At 44.1% G+C, this 16,753-nt stretch overlaps 13 non-coding genes across 13 annotated transcripts; all 13 read left to right on the forward strand.

Moving 5' to 3' along the window:
* Positions 1-768: 768 nt before the first annotated feature.
* Positions 769-841, forward strand: Trnar-ucu (transfer RNA arginine (anticodon UCU)). Its single transcript has one exon. It is a non-coding gene; the product is annotated as a tRNA-Arg (tRNA).
* A 1,230-nt stretch (positions 842-2,071) lies between these two features.
* On the forward strand, positions 2,072-2,144 carry Trnar-ucu (transfer RNA arginine (anticodon UCU)). The gene has a single exon. It is a non-coding gene; the product is annotated as a tRNA-Arg (tRNA).
* Positions 2,145-3,370: 1,226 nt separating this feature from the next.
* Trnar-ucu (transfer RNA arginine (anticodon UCU)) lies at positions 3,371-3,443 on the forward strand. Its single transcript has one exon. It is a non-coding gene; the product is annotated as a tRNA-Arg (tRNA).
* A 1,228-nt stretch (positions 3,444-4,671) lies between these two features.
* Positions 4,672-4,744, forward strand: Trnar-ucu (transfer RNA arginine (anticodon UCU)). The gene has a single exon. It is a non-coding gene; the product is annotated as a tRNA-Arg (tRNA).
* A 1,227-nt stretch (positions 4,745-5,971) lies between these two features.
* Trnar-ucu (transfer RNA arginine (anticodon UCU)) lies at positions 5,972-6,044 on the forward strand. The gene has a single exon. It is a non-coding gene; the product is annotated as a tRNA-Arg (tRNA).
* A 1,227-nt stretch (positions 6,045-7,271) lies between these two features.
* On the forward strand, positions 7,272-7,344 carry Trnar-ucu (transfer RNA arginine (anticodon UCU)). Its single transcript has one exon. It is a non-coding gene; the product is annotated as a tRNA-Arg (tRNA).
* A 1,227-nt stretch (positions 7,345-8,571) lies between these two features.
* Trnar-ucu (transfer RNA arginine (anticodon UCU)) lies at positions 8,572-8,644 on the forward strand. Its single transcript has one exon. It is a non-coding gene; the product is annotated as a tRNA-Arg (tRNA).
* Positions 8,645-9,871: 1,227 nt separating this feature from the next.
* On the forward strand, positions 9,872-9,944 carry Trnar-ucu (transfer RNA arginine (anticodon UCU)). The gene has a single exon. It is a non-coding gene; the product is annotated as a tRNA-Arg (tRNA).
* Positions 9,945-11,171: 1,227 nt separating this feature from the next.
* Trnar-ucu (transfer RNA arginine (anticodon UCU)) lies at positions 11,172-11,244 on the forward strand. Its single transcript has one exon. It is a non-coding gene; the product is annotated as a tRNA-Arg (tRNA).
* Positions 11,245-12,471: 1,227 nt separating this feature from the next.
* Positions 12,472-12,544, forward strand: Trnar-ucu (transfer RNA arginine (anticodon UCU)). The gene has a single exon. It is a non-coding gene; the product is annotated as a tRNA-Arg (tRNA).
* Positions 12,545-13,771: 1,227 nt separating this feature from the next.
* Positions 13,772-13,844, forward strand: Trnar-ucu (transfer RNA arginine (anticodon UCU)). Its single transcript has one exon. It is a non-coding gene; the product is annotated as a tRNA-Arg (tRNA).
* A 1,227-nt stretch (positions 13,845-15,071) lies between these two features.
* Positions 15,072-15,144, forward strand: Trnar-ucu (transfer RNA arginine (anticodon UCU)). Its single transcript has one exon. It is a non-coding gene; the product is annotated as a tRNA-Arg (tRNA).
* Positions 15,145-16,371: 1,227 nt separating this feature from the next.
* On the forward strand, positions 16,372-16,444 carry Trnar-ucu (transfer RNA arginine (anticodon UCU)). The gene has a single exon. It is a non-coding gene; the product is annotated as a tRNA-Arg (tRNA).
* The last annotated feature ends 309 nt before the right edge of the window (positions 16,445-16,753 follow it).

Raw genomic sequence — 16,753 nt, forward strand, 5'->3', positions numbered from 1 at the left:
TAACTGTTCCCATTAAACAATGGCACTCTGTATCTATAGAAAACGGCCGGCAATTTCGCTCAGCACAGGGGGCTTTTACTGGAGACTGTCAGGAGGGGGCTTGCTGGATACATGAAGGGAGAAGACCAGACAGAGATGTCTGACGCTCCGCTGACGCTTGCAGAAAACTACATTAAGTATGATTCCCGCCTATAACTGACGGCGAGAGAGATGCATCATCTGTCCACGTCTCATCGAAACACACTGTCACCAAGCAATGGCTGACGCTTCGAGGACGGCATGAAATTGCCAGGGAGGTGATGCAGCTAACGTTCCTGGTAAATGTGCTAACAGGGCACACACGTCCGTTGGAGTGTATACATATGATGGGGACCGGCTGTGACACAGCAGTCAACCAAAGTCAAAAAATGTGACTAATCATACAGTGTTTTCCAGTGTGTCGTTTACCACTTTGTGAGTGGATGCTGTTCTAAGAACGTAATTCCCACTTATCTGTAAGCAGCGCACGTGAGCGAATGTAATAGCAGGACTGTGTTACTACGATTGTACAGAGCAACTCTGTCATACGCAGGTGTTTCAATCAGTAGGGCCATGGTAAATAGAGCGATTCGGAGCGATGTATCGTGTCTGTTACATAAATAATGAGTCTCTTGATGTAATTGCTTCAGAGAAATATGAAAGTAAGCCTATCAGAAAAGTAACGCGAGACTTGTAGCACGGGTCATGTCTTGCAGAATCTCTGACATCTGAGCCCGTCGCTTGGACAGTGTCCCTTTGGCGCAGAGGATAGCGCGTTGGACTTCTAATCCAAAGGTCGTGGGTTCGATCCCCACAAGGGACGGGCAATTTTTAAAAATATGTGCCGATCACGAGATGGGTATTGACATATGGGTAACCACAAGCGTCTTCAAAAGGTGAAAATTGTTGTGACCTCAAGTTCTATGCTTAAATATGTTGACCTTACACACACAAGCAAAATTCTCGTAGATCTGTTATCCATGACGCTGTTATGTGTAAATGCTGTACAAACGGAACCATATCTTCACGTGCCTGTTCACGCAAATTTTCTTTCAATGCCCAATTTTTACCTACAGATAGAAATATAGCAATAGAACGCACATTTTGTACAGAAGCAAATACAATGAAGAGTGAAATAAGTTTGTATTACTTCACGAGTCAATGTACGTAATCCCAGTCATGATCTTTAATTCTTCCAGCACAAGGTGAGAGGGTTTCAGTTTCCTCTGGCCACAAGTGAGAAAAGTAGACTGTTTCACAACAAGATATTGTACTATGGTCCTTAACTGTTCCCATTAAACAATGGCACTCTGTATCTATAGAAACGGCGGCAATTTTCGCTTCAGCACAGGGGGCTTTTACTGGAGACTGTCAGGAGGGGCTTGCTGGATACATGAAGGGAGAAGACCAGACAGAGATGTCTGACGCTCCGCTGACGCTTGCAGAAAACTACATTAAGTATGATTCCCGCCTATAACTGACGGCGAGAGAGATGCATCATCTGTCCACGTCTCATCGAAACACACTGTCACCAAGCAATGGCTGACGCTTCGAGGACGGCATGAAATTGCCAGGGAGGTGATGCAGCTAACGTTCCTGGTAAATGTGCTAACAGGGCACACACGTCCGTTGAGTGTATACATATGATGGGGACCGGCTGTGACACAGCAGTCAACCAAAGTCAAAAAATGTGACTAATCATACAGTGTTTCCAGTGTGTCGTTTACCACTTTGTGAGTGGATGCTGTTCTTAAAGAACGTAATTCCCACTTATCTGTAAGCAGCGCACGTGAGCGAATGTAATAGCAGGACTGTGTTACTACGATTGTACAGAGCAACTCTGTCAATACGCAGGTGTTTCAATCAGTAGGGCCATGGTAGAGATAGAGCGATTCGGAGCGATGTATCGTGTCTGTTACATAAATAATGAGTCTTTGATGTAATTGCTTCAGAGAAATATGAAAGTAAGCCTATCAGAAAAGTAACGCGAGACTTGTAGCACGGGTCATGTCTTGCAGAATCTCTGACATCTGAGCCCGTCGCTTGGGACAGTGTCCCTTTGGCGCAGAGGATAGCGCGTTGGACTTCTAATCCAAAGGTCGTGGGTTCGATCCCCACAAGGGACGGGCAATTTTTAAAAATATGTGCCGATCACGAGATGGGTATTGACATATGGGTAACCACAAGCGTCTTCAAAGGTGAAAATTGTTGTGACCTCAGTTCTATGCTTAAATATGTTGACCTTACACACACAAGCAAAATTCTCGTAGATCTGTTATCCATGACGCTGTTATGTGTAAATGCTGTACAAACGGAACCATATCTTCACGTGCCTGTTCACGCAAATTTTCTTTCAATGCCCAATTTTTACCTACAGATAGAAATATAGCAATAGAACGCACATTTTGTACAGAAGCAAATACAATGAAAGAGTGAAATAAGTTTGTATTACTTCACGAGTCAATGTACGTAATCCCAGTCATGATCTTTAATTCTTCCAGCCCAAGGTGAGAGGGTTTCAGTTTCCTCTGCCACAAGTGAGAAAAGTAGACTGTTTCACAACAAGATATTGTACTATGGGTCCTTAACTGTTCCCATTAAACAATGGCACTCTGTATCTATAGAAACGGCGGCAATTTTCGCTTCAGCACAGGGGGCTTTTACTGGAGACTGTCAGGAGGGGGCTTGCTGGATACATGAAGGGAGAAGACCAGACAGAGATGTCTGACGCTCCGCTGACGCTTGCAGAAAACTACATTAAGTATGATTCCCGCCTATAACTGACGGCGAGAGAGATGCATCATCTGTCCACGTCTCATCGAAACACACTGTCACCAAGCAATGGCTGACGCTTCGAGGACGGCATGAAATTGCCAGGGAGGTGATGCAGCTAACGTTCCTGGTAAATGTGCTAACAGGGCACACACGTCCGTTGGAGTGTATACATATGATGGGGACCGGCTGTGACACAGCAGTCAACCAAAGTCAAAAAATGTGACTAATCATACAGTGTTTCCAGTGTGTCGTTTACCACTTTGTGAGTGGATGCTGTTCTAAAGAACGTAATTCCCACTTATCTGTAAGCAGCGCACGTGAGCGAATGTAATAGCAGGACTGTGTTACTACGATTGTACAGAGCAACTCTGTCAATACGCAGGTGTTTCAATCAGTAGGGCCATGGTAAATAGAGCGATTCGGAGCGATGATCGTGTCTGTTACATAAATAATGAGTCTTTGATGTAATTGCTTCAGAGAAATATGAAAGTAAGCCTATCAGAAAAGTAACGCGAGACTTGTAGCACGGGTCATGTCTTGCAGAATCTCTGACATCTGAGCCCGTCGCTTGGACAGTGTCCCTTTGGCGCAGAGGATAGCGCGTTGGACTTCTAATCCAAAGGTCGTGGGTTCGATCCCCACAAGGGACGGGCAAATTTTTAAAATATGTGCCGATCACGAGATGGGTATTGACATATGGGGTAACCACAAGCGTCTTCAAAAGGTGAAAATTGTTGTGACCTCAGTTCTATGCTTAAATATGTTGACCTTACACACACAAGCAAAATTCTCGTAGATCTGTTATCCATGACGCTGTTATGTGTAAATGCTGTACAAACGGAACCATATCTTCACGTGCCTGTTCACGCAAATTTTCTTTCAATGCCCAATTTTTACCTACAGATAGAAATATAGCAATAGAACGCACATTTTGTACAGAAGCAAATACAATGAAGAGTGAAATAAGTTTGTATTACTTCACGAGTCAATGTACGTAATCCCAGTCATGATCTTTAATTCTTCCAGCCCAAGGTGAGAGGGTTTCAGTTTCCTCTGCCACAAGTGAGAAAAGTAGACTGTTTCACAACAAGATATTGTACTATGGGTCCTTAACTGTTCCCATTAAACAATGGCACTCTGTATCTATAGAAACGGCGGCAATTTTCGCTTCAGCACAGGGGGCTTTTACTGGAGACTGTCAGGAGGGGGCTTGCTGGATACATGAAGGGAGAAGACCAGACAGAGATGTCTGACGCTCCGCTGACGCTTGCAGAAAACTACATTAAGTATGATTCCCGCCTATAACTGACGGCGAGAGAGATGCATCATCTGTCCACGTCTCATCGAAACACACTGTCACCAAGCAATGGCTGACGCTTCGAGGACGGCATGAAATTGCCAGGGAGGTGATGCAGCTAACGTTCCTGGTAAATGTGCTAACAGGGCACACACGTCCGTTGGAGTGTATACATATGATGGGGACCGGCTGTGACACAGCAGTCAACCAAAGTCAAAAAATGTGACTAATCATACAGTGTTTCCAGTGTGTCGTTTACCACTTTGTGAGTGGATGCTGTTCTAAAGAACGTAATTCCCACTTATCTGTAAGCAGCGCACGTGAGCGAATGTAATAGCAGGACTGTGTTACTACGATTGTACAGAGCAACTCTGTCAATACGCAGGTGTTTCAATCAGTAGGGCCATGGTAAATAGAGCGATTCGGAGCGATGTATCGTGTCTGTTACATAAATAATGAGTCTTTGATGTAATTGCTTCAGAGAAATATGAAAGTAAGCCTATCAGAAAAGTAACGCGAGACTTGTAGCACGGGTCATGTCTTGCAGAATCTCTGACATCTGAGCCCGTCGCTTGGACAGTGTCCCTTTGGCGCAGAGGATAGCGCGTTGGACTTCTAATCCAAAGGTCGTGGGTTCGATCCCCACAAGGGACGGGCAATTTTTAAAAATATGTGCCGATCACGAGATGGGTATTGACATATGGGTAACCACAAGCGTCTTCAAAAGGTGAAAATTGTTGTGACCTCAGTTCTATGCTTAAATATGTTGACCTTACACACACAAGCAAAATTCTCGTAGATCTGTTATCCATGACGCTGTTATGTGTAAATGCTGTACAAACGGAACCATATCTTCACGTGCCTGTTCACGCAAATTTTCTTTCAATGCCCAATTTTTACCTACAGATAGAAATATAGCAATAGAACGCACATTTTGTACAGAAGCAAATACAATGAAGAGTGAAATAAGTTTGTATTACTTCACGAGTCAATGTACGTAATCCCAGTCATGATCTTTAATTCTTCCAGCCCAAGGTGAGAGGGTTTCAGTTTCCTCTGCCACAAGTGAGAAAAGTAGACTGTTTCACAACAAGATATTGTACTATGGGTCCTTAACTGTTCCCATTAAACAATGGCACTCTGTATCTATAGAAACGGCGGCAATTTTCGCTTCAGCACAGGGGGCTTTTACTGGAGACTGTCAGGAGGGGGCTTGCTGGATACATGAAGGGAGAAGACCAGACAGAGATGTCTGACGCTCCGCTGACGCTTGCAGAAAACTACATTAAGTATGATTCCCGCCTATAACTGACGGCGAGAGAGATGCATCATCTGTCCACGTCTCATCGAAACACACTGTCACCAAGCAATGGCTGACGCTTCGAGGACGGCATGAAATTGCCAGGGAGGTGATGCAGCTAACGTTCCTGGTAAATGTGCTAACAGGGCACACACGTCCGTTGGAGTGTATACATATGATGGGGACCGGCTGTGACACAGCAGTCAACCAAAGTCAAAAAATGTGACTAATCATACAGTGTTTCCAGTGTGTCGTTTACCACTTTGTGAGTGGATGCTGTTCTAAAGAACGTAATTCCCACTTATCTGTAAGCAGCGCACGTGAGCGAATGTAATAGCAGGACTGTGTTACTACGATTGTACAGAGCAACTCTGTCAATACGCAGGTGTTTCAATCAGTAGGGCCATGGTAAATAGAGCGATTCGGAGCGATGTATCGTGTCTGTTACATAAATAATGAGTCTTTGATGTAATTGCTTCAGAGAAATATGAAAGTAAGCCTATCAGAAAAGTAACGCGAGACTTGTAGCACGGGTCATGTCTTGCAGAATCTCTGACATCTGAGCCCGTCGCTTGGACAGTGTCCCTTTGGCGCAGAGGATAGCGCGTTGGACTTCTAATCCAAAGGTCGTGGGTTCGATCCCCACAAGGGACGGGCAATTTTTAAAAATATGTGCCGATCACGAGATGGGTATTGACATATGGGTAACCACAAGCGTCTTCAAAAGGTGAAAATTGTTGTGACCTCAGTTCTATGCTTAAATATGTTGACCTTACACACACAAGCAAAATTCTCGTAGATCTGTTATCCATGACGCTGTTATGTGTAAATGCTGTACAAACGGAACCATATCTTCACGTGCCTGTTCACGCAAATTTTCTTTCAATGCCCAATTTTTACCTACAGATAGAAATATAGCAATAGAACGCACATTTTGTACAGAAGCAAATACAATGAAGAGTGAAATAAGTTTGTATTACTTCACGAGTCAATGTACGTAATCCCAGTCATGATCTTTAATTCTTCCAGCCCAAGGTGAGAGGGTTTCAGTTTCCTCTGCCACAAGTGAGAAAAGTAGACTGTTTCACAACAAGATATTGTACTATGGGTCCTTAACTGTTCCCATTAAACAATGGCACTCTGTATCTATAGAAACGGCGGCAATTTTCGCTTCAGCACAGGGGGCTTTTACTGGAGACTGTCAGGAGGGGGCTTGCTGGATACATGAAGGGAGAAGACCAGACAGAGATGTCTGACGCTCCGCTGACGCTTGCAGAAAACTACATTAAGTATGATTCCCGCCTATAACTGACGGCGAGAGAGATGCATCATCTGTCCACGTCTCATCGAAACACACTGTCACCAAGCAATGGCTGACGCTTCGAGGACGGCATGAAATTGCCAGGGAGGTGATGCAGCTAACGTTCCTGGTAAATGTGCTAACAGGGCACACACGTCCGTTGGAGTGTATACATATGATGGGGACCGGCTGTGACACAGCAGTCAACCAAAGTCAAAAAATGTGACTAATCATACAGTGTTTCCAGTGTGTCGTTTACCACTTTGTGAGTGGATGCTGTTCTAAAGAACGTAATTCCCACTTATCTGTAAGCAGCGCACGTGAGCGAATGTAATAGCAGGACTGTGTTACTACGATTGTACAGAGCAACTCTGTCAATACGCAGGTGTTTCAATCAGTAGGGCCATGGTAAATAGAGCGATTCGGAGCGATGTATCGTGTCTGTTACATAAATAATGAGTCTTTGATGTAATTGCTTCAGAGAAATATGAAAGTAAGCCTATCAGAAAAGTAACGCGAGACTTGTAGCACGGGTCATGTCTTGCAGAATCTCTGACATCTGAGCCCGTCGCTTGGACAGTGTCCCTTTGGCGCAGAGGATAGCGCGTTGGACTTCTAATCCAAAGGTCGTGGGTTCGATCCCCACAAGGGACGGGCAATTTTTAAAAATATGTGCCGATCACGAGATGGGTATTGACATATGGGTAACCACAAGCGTCTTCAAAAGGTGAAAATTGTTGTGACCTCAGTTCTATGCTTAAATATGTTGACCTTACACACACAAGCAAAATTCTCGTAGATCTGTTATCCATGACGCTGTTATGTGTAAATGCTGTACAAACGGAACCATATCTTCACGTGCCTGTTCACGCAAATTTTCTTTCAATGCCCAATTTTTACCTACAGATAGAAATATAGCAATAGAACGCACATTTTGTACAGAAGCAAATACAATGAAGAGTGAAATAAGTTTGTATTACTTCACGAGTCAATGTACGTAATCCCAGTCATGATCTTTAATTCTTCCAGCCCAAGGTGAGAGGGTTTCAGTTTCCTCTGCCACAAGTGAGAAAAGTAGACTGTTTCACAACAAGATATTGTACTATGGGTCCTTAACTGTTCCCATTAAACAATGGCACTCTGTATCTATAGAAACGGCGGCAATTTTCGCTTCAGCACAGGGGGCTTTTACTGGAGACTGTCAGGAGGGGGCTTGCTGGATACATGAAGGGAGAAGACCAGACAGAGATGTCTGACGCTCCGCTGACGCTTGCAGAAAACTACATTAAGTATGATTCCCGCCTATAACTGACGGCGAGAGAGATGCATCATCTGTCCACGTCTCATCGAAACACACTGTCACCAAGCAATGGCTGACGCTTCGAGGACGGCATGAAATTGCCAGGGAGGTGATGCAGCTAACGTTCCTGGTAAATGTGCTAACAGGGCACACACGTCCGTTGGAGTGTATACATATGATGGGGACCGGCTGTGACACAGCAGTCAACCAAAGTCAAAAAATGTGACTAATCATACAGTGTTTCCAGTGTGTCGTTTACCACTTTGTGAGTGGATGCTGTTCTAAAGAACGTAATTCCCACTTATCTGTAAGCAGCGCACGTGAGCGAATGTAATAGCAGGACTGTGTTACTACGATTGTACAGAGCAACTCTGTCAATACGCAGGTGTTTCAATCAGTAGGGCCATGGTAAATAGAGCGATTCGGAGCGATGTATCGTGTCTGTTACATAAATAATGAGTCTTTGATGTAATTGCTTCAGAGAAATATGAAAGTAAGCCTATCAGAAAAGTAACGCGAGACTTGTAGCACGGGTCATGTCTTGCAGAATCTCTGACATCTGAGCCCGTCGCTTGGACAGTGTCCCTTTGGCGCAGAGGATAGCGCGTTGGACTTCTAATCCAAAGGTCGTGGGTTCGATCCCCACAAGGGACGGGCAATTTTTAAAAATATGTGCCGATCACGAGATGGGTATTGACATATGGGTAACCACAAGCGTCTTCAAAAGGTGAAAATTGTTGTGACCTCAGTTCTATGCTTAAATATGTTGACCTTACACACACAAGCAAAATTCTCGTAGATCTGTTATCCATGACGCTGTTATGTGTAAATGCTGTACAAACGGAACCATATCTTCACGTGCCTGTTCACGCAAATTTTCTTTCAATGCCCAATTTTTACCTACAGATAGAAATATAGCAATAGAACGCACATTTTGTACAGAAGCAAATACAATGAAGAGTGAAATAAGTTTGTATTACTTCACGAGTCAATGTACGTAATCCCAGTCATGATCTTTAATTCTTCCAGCCCAAGGTGAGAGGGTTTCAGTTTCCTCTGCCACAAGTGAGAAAAGTAGACTGTTTCACAACAAGATATTGTACTATGGGTCCTTAACTGTTCCCATTAAACAATGGCACTCTGTATCTATAGAAACGGCGGCAATTTTCGCTTCAGCACAGGGGGCTTTTACTGGAGACTGTCAGGAGGGGGCTTGCTGGATACATGAAGGGAGAAGACCAGACAGAGATGTCTGACGCTCCGCTGACGCTTGCAGAAAACTACATTAAGTATGATTCCCGCCTATAACTGACGGCGAGAGAGATGCATCATCTGTCCACGTCTCATCGAAACACACTGTCACCAAGCAATGGCTGACGCTTCGAGGACGGCATGAAATTGCCAGGGAGGTGATGCAGCTAACGTTCCTGGTAAATGTGCTAACAGGGCACACACGTCCGTTGGAGTGTATACATATGATGGGGACCGGCTGTGACACAGCAGTCAACCAAAGTCAAAAAATGTGACTAATCATACAGTGTTTCCAGTGTGTCGTTTACCACTTTGTGAGTGGATGCTGTTCTAAAGAACGTAATTCCCACTTATCTGTAAGCAGCGCACGTGAGCGAATGTAATAGCAGGACTGTGTTACTACGATTGTACAGAGCAACTCTGTCAATACGCAGGTGTTTCAATCAGTAGGGCCATGGTAAATAGAGCGATTCGGAGCGATGTATCGTGTCTGTTACATAAATAATGAGTCTTTGATGTAATTGCTTCAGAGAAATATGAAAGTAAGCCTATCAGAAAAGTAACGCGAGACTTGTAGCACGGGTCATGTCTTGCAGAATCTCTGACATCTGAGCCCGTCGCTTGGACAGTGTCCCTTTGGCGCAGAGGATAGCGCGTTGGACTTCTAATCCAAAGGTCGTGGGTTCGATCCCCACAAGGGACGGGCAATTTTTAAAAATATGTGCCGATCACGAGATGGGTATTGACATATGGGTAACCACAAGCGTCTTCAAAAGGTGAAAATTGTTGTGACCTCAGTTCTATGCTTAAATATGTTGACCTTACACACACAAGCAAAATTCTCGTAGATCTGTTATCCATGACGCTGTTATGTGTAAATGCTGTACAAACGGAACCATATCTTCACGTGCCTGTTCACGCAAATTTTCTTTCAATGCCCAATTTTTACCTACAGATAGAAATATAGCAATAGAACGCACATTTTGTACAGAAGCAAATACAATGAAGAGTGAAATAAGTTTGTATTACTTCACGAGTCAATGTACGTAATCCCAGTCATGATCTTTAATTCTTCCAGCCCAAGGTGAGAGGGTTTCAGTTTCCTCTGCCACAAGTGAGAAAAGTAGACTGTTTCACAACAAGATATTGTACTATGGGTCCTTAACTGTTCCCATTAAACAATGGCACTCTGTATCTATAGAAACGGCGGCAATTTTCGCTTCAGCACAGGGGGCTTTTACTGGAGACTGTCAGGAGGGGGCTTGCTGGATACATGAAGGGAGAAGACCAGACAGAGATGTCTGACGCTCCGCTGACGCTTGCAGAAAACTACATTAAGTATGATTCCCGCCTATAACTGACGGCGAGAGAGATGCATCATCTGTCCACGTCTCATCGAAACACACTGTCACCAAGCAATGGCTGACGCTTCGAGGACGGCATGAAATTGCCAGGGAGGTGATGCAGCTAACGTTCCTGGTAAATGTGCTAACAGGGCACACACGTCCGTTGGAGTGTATACATATGATGGGGACCGGCTGTGACACAGCAGTCAACCAAAGTCAAAAAATGTGACTAATCATACAGTGTTTCCAGTGTGTCGTTTACCACTTTGTGAGTGGATGCTGTTCTAAAGAACGTAATTCCCACTTATCTGTAAGCAGCGCACGTGAGCGAATGTAATAGCAGGACTGTGTTACTACGATTGTACAGAGCAACTCTGTCAATACGCAGGTGTTTCAATCAGTAGGGCCATGGTAAATAGAGCGATTCGGAGCGATGTATCGTGTCTGTTACATAAATAATGAGTCTTTGATGTAATTGCTTCAGAGAAATATGAAAGTAAGCCTATCAGAAAAGTAACGCGAGACTTGTAGCACGGGTCATGTCTTGCAGAATCTCTGACATCTGAGCCCGTCGCTTGGACAGTGTCCCTTTGGCGCAGAGGATAGCGCGTTGGACTTCTAATCCAAAGGTCGTGGGTTCGATCCCCACAAGGGACGGGCAATTTTTAAAAATATGTGCCGATCACGAGATGGGTATTGACATATGGGTAACCACAAGCGTCTTCAAAAGGTGAAAATTGTTGTGACCTCAGTTCTATGCTTAAATATGTTGACCTTACACACACAAGCAAAATTCTCGTAGATCTGTTATCCATGACGCTGTTATGTGTAAATGCTGTACAAACGGAACCATATCTTCACGTGCCTGTTCACGCAAATTTTCTTTCAATGCCCAATTTTTACCTACAGATAGAAATATAGCAATAGAACGCACATTTTGTACAGAAGCAAATACAATGAAGAGTGAAATAAGTTTGTATTACTTCACGAGTCAATGTACGTAATCCCAGTCATGATCTTTAATTCTTCCAGCCCAAGGTGAGAGGGTTTCAGTTTCCTCTGCCACAAGTGAGAAAAGTAGACTGTTTCACAACAAGATATTGTACTATGGGTCCTTAACTGTTCCCATTAAACAATGGCACTCTGTATCTATAGAAACGGCGGCAATTTTCGCTTCAGCACAGGGGGCTTTTACTGGAGACTGTCAGGAGGGGGCTTGCTGGATACATGAAGGGAGAAGACCAGACAGAGATGTCTGACGCTCCGCTGACGCTTGCAGAAAACTACATTAAGTATGATTCCCGCCTATAACTGACGGCGAGAGAGATGCATCATCTGTCCACGTCTCATCGAAACACACTGTCACCAAGCAATGGCTGACGCTTCGAGGACGGCATGAAATTGCCAGGGAGGTGATGCAGCTAACGTTCCTGGTAAATGTGCTAACAGGGCACACACGTCCGTTGGAGTGTATACATATGATGGGGACCGGCTGTGACACAGCAGTCAACCAAAGTCAAAAAATGTGACTAATCATACAGTGTTTCCAGTGTGTCGTTTACCACTTTGTGAGTGGATGCTGTTCTAAAGAACGTAATTCCCACTTATCTGTAAGCAGCGCACGTGAGCGAATGTAATAGCAGGACTGTGTTACTACGATTGTACAGAGCAACTCTGTCAATACGCAGGTGTTTCAATCAGTAGGGCCATGGTAAATAGAGCGATTCGGAGCGATGTATCGTGTCTGTTACATAAATAATGAGTCTTTGATGTAATTGCTTCAGAGAAATATGAAAGTAAGCCTATCAGAAAAGTAACGCGAGACTTGTAGCACGGGTCATGTCTTGCAGAATCTCTGACATCTGAGCCCGTCGCTTGGACAGTGTCCCTTTGGCGCAGAGGATAGCGCGTTGGACTTCTAATCCAAAGGTCGTGGGTTCGATCCCCACAAGGGACGGGCAATTTTTAAAAATATGTGCCGATCACGAGATGGGTATTGACATATGGGTAACCACAAGCGTCTTCAAAAGGTGAAAATTGTTGTGACCTCAGTTCTATGCTTAAATATGTTGACCTTACACACACAAGCAAAATTCTCGTAGATCTGTTATCCATGACGCTGTTATGTGTAAATGCTGTACAAACGGAACCATATCTTCACGTGCCTGTTCACGCAAATTTTCTTTCAATGCCCAATTTTTACCTACAGATAGAAATATAGCAATAGAACGCACATTTTGTACAGAAGCAAATACAATGAAGAGTGAAATAAGTTTGTATTACTTCACGAGTCAATGTACGTAATCCCAGTCATGATCTTTAATTCTTCCAGCCCAAGGTGAGAGGGTTTTAGTTTCCTCTGCCACAAGTGAGAAAAGTAGACTGTTTCACAACAAGATATTGTACTATGGGTCCTTAACTGTTCCCATTAAACAATGGCACTCTGTATCTATAGAAACGGCGGCAATTTTCGCTTCAGCACAGGGGGCTTTTACTGGAGACTGTCAGGAGGGGGCTTGCTGGATACATGAAGGGAGAAGACCAGACAGAGATGTCTGACGCTCCGCTGACGCTTGCAGAAAACTACATTAAGTATGATTCCCGCCTATAACTGACGGCGAGAGAGATGCATCATCTGTCCACGTCTCATCGAAACACACTGTCACCAAGCAATGGCTGACGCTTCGAGGACGGCATGAAATTGCCAGGGAGGTGATGCAGCTAACGTTCCTGGTAAATGTGCTAACAGGGCACACACGTCCGTTGGAGTGTATACATATGATGGGGACCGGCTGTGACACAGCAGTCAACCAAAGTCAAAAAATGTGACTAATCATACAGTGTTTCCAGTGTGTCGTTTACCACTTTGTGAGTGGATGCTGTTCTAAAGAACGTAATTCCCACTTATCTGTAAGCAGCGCACGTGAGCGAATGTAATAGCAGGACTGTGTTACTACGATTGTACAGAGCAACTCTGTCAATACGCAGGTGTTTCAATCAGTAGGGCCATGGTAAATAGAGCGATTCGGAGCGATGTATCGTGTCTGTTACATAAATAATGAGTCTTTGATGTAATTGCTTCAGAGAAATATGAAAGTAAGCCTATCAGAAAAGTAACGCGAGACTTGTAGCACGGGTCATGTCTTGCAGAATCTCTGACATCTGAGCCCGTCGCTTGGACAGTGTCCCTTTGGCGCAGAGGATAGCGCGTTGGACTTCTAATCCAAAGGTCGTGGGTTCGATCCCCACAAGGGACGGGCAATTTTTAAAAATATGTGCCGATCACGAGATGGGTATTGACATATGGGTAACCACAAGCGTCTTCAAAAGGTGAAAATTGTTGTGACCTCAGTTCTATGCTTAAATATGTTGACCTTACACACACAAGCAAAATTCTCGTAGATCTGTTATCCATGACGCTGTTATGTGTAAATGCTGTACAAACGGAACCATATCTTCACGTGCCTGTTCACGCAAATTTTCTTTCAATGCCCAATTTTTACCTACAGATAGAAATATAGCAATAGAACGCACATTTTGTACAGAAGCAAATACAATGAAGAGTGAAATAAGTTTGTATTACTTCACGAGTCAATGTACGTAATCCCAGTCATGATCTTTAATTCTTCCAGCCCAAGGTGAGAGGGTTTCAGTTTCCTCTGCCACAAGTGAGAAAAGTAGACTGTTTCACAACAAGATATTGTACTATGGGTCCTTAACTGTTCCCATTAAACAATGGCACTCTGTATCTATAGAAACGGCGGCAATTTTCGCTTCAGCACAGGGGGCTTTTACTGGAGACTGTCAGGAGGGGGCTTGCTGGATACATGAAGGGAGAAGACCAGACAGAGATGTCTGACGCTCCGCTGACGCTTGCAGAAAACTACATTAAGTATGATTCCCGCCTATAACTGACGGCGAGAGAGATGCATCATCTGTCCACGTCTCATCGAAACACACTGTCACCAAGCAATGGCTGACGCTTCGAGGACGGCATGAAATTGCCAGGGAGGTGATGCAGCTAACGTTCCTGGTAAATGTGCTAACAGGGCACACACGTCCGTTGGAGTGTATACATATGATGGGGACCGGCTGTGACACAGCAGTCAACCAAAGTCAAAAAATGTGACTAATCATACAGTGTTTCCAGTGTGTCGTTTACCACTTTGTGAGTGGATGCTGTTCTAAAGAACGTAATTCCCACTTATCTGTAAGCAGCGCACGTGAGCGAATGTAATAGCAGGACTGTGTTACTACGATTGTACAGAGCAACTCTGTCAATACGCAGGTGTTTCAATCAGTAGGGCCATGGTAAATAGAGCGATTCGGAGCGATGTATCGTGTCTGTTACATAAATAATGAGTCTTTGATGTAATTGCTTCAGAGAAATATGAAAGTAAGCCTATCAGAAAAGTAACGCGAGACTTGTAGCACGGGTCATGTCTTGCAGAATCTCTGACATCTGAGCCCGTCGCTTGGACAGTGTCCCTTTGGCGCAGAGGATAGCGCGTTGGACTTCTAATCCAAAGGTCGTGGGTTCGATCCCCACAAGGGACGGGCAATTTTTAAAAATATGTGCCGATCACGAGATGGGTATTGACATATGGGTAACCACAAGCGTCTTCAAAAGGTGAAAATTGTTGTGACCTCAGTTCTATGCTTAAATATGTTGACCTTACACACACAAGCAAAATTCTCGTAGATCTGTTATCCATGACGCTGTTATGTGTAAATGCTGTACAAACGGAACCATATCTTCACGTGCCTGTTCACGCAAATTTTCTTTCAATGCCCAATTTTTACCTACAGATAGAAATATAGCAATAGAACGCACATTTTGTACAGAAGCAAATACAATGAAGAGTGAAATAAGTTTGTATTACTTCACGAGTCAATGTACGTAATCCCAGTCATGATCTTTAATTCTTCCAGCCCAAGGTGAGAGGGTTTCAGTTTCCTCTGCCACAAGTGAGAAAAGTAGACTGTTTCACAACAAGATATTGTACTATGGGTCCTTAACTGTTCCCATTAAACAATGGCACTCTGTATCTATAGAAACGGCGGCAATTTTCGCTTCAGCACAGGGGGCTTTTACTGGAGACTGTCAGGAGGGGGCTTGCTGGATACATGAAGGGAGAAGACCAGACAGAGATGTCTGACGCTCCGCTGACGCTTGCAGAAAACTACATTAAGTATGATTCCCGCCTATAACTGACGGCGAGAGAGATGCATCATCTGTCCACGTCTCATCGAAACACACTGTCACCAAGCAATGGCTGACGCTTCGAGGACGGCATGAAATTGCCAGGGAGGTGATGCAGCTAACGTTCCTGGTAAATGTGCTAACAGGGCACACACGTCCGTTGGAGTGTATACATATGATGGGGACCGGCTGTGACACAGCAGTCAACCAAAGTCAAAAAATGTGACTAATCATACAGTGTTTCCAGTGTGTCGTTTACCACTTTGTGAGTGGATGCTGTTCTAAAGAACGTAATTCCCACTTATCTGTAAGCAGCGCACGTGAGCGAATGTAATAGCAGGACTGTGTTACTACGATTGTACAGAGCAACTCTGTCAATACGCAGGTGTTTCAATCAGTAGGGCCATGGTAAATAGAGCGATTCGGAGCGATGTATCGTGTCTGTTACATAAATAATGAGTCTTTGATGTAATTGCTTCAGAGAAATATGAAAGTAAGCCTATCAGAAAAGTAACGCGAGACTTGTAGCACGGGTCATGTCTTGCAGAATCTCTGACATCTGAGCCCGTCGCTTGGACAGTGTCCCTTTGGCGCAGAGGATAGCGCGTTGGACTTCTAATCCAAAGGTCGTGGGTTCGATCCCCACAAGGGACGGGCAATTTTTAAAAATATGTGCCGATCACGAGATGGGTATTGACATATGGGTAACCACAAGCGTCTTCAAAAGGTGAAAATTGTTGTGACCTCAGTTCTATGCTTAAATATGTTGACCTTACACACACAAGCAAAATTCTCGTAGATCTGTTATCCATGACGCTGTTATGTGTAAATGCTGTACAAACGGAACCATATCTTCACGTGCCTGTTCACGCAAATTTTCTTTCAATGCCCAATTTTTACCTACAGATAGAAATATAGCAATAGAACGCACATTTTGTACAGAAGCAAATACAATGAAGAGTG

The sequence above is a fragment of the Schistocerca serialis genome, unplaced genomic scaffold (genome assembly GCF_023864345.2).
Source record: "Schistocerca serialis cubense isolate TAMUIC-IGC-003099 unplaced genomic scaffold, iqSchSeri2.2 HiC_scaffold_1127, whole genome shotgun sequence".
Taxonomy (NCBI): Eukaryota; Metazoa; Arthropoda; class Insecta; order Orthoptera; family Acrididae; genus Schistocerca; species Schistocerca serialis.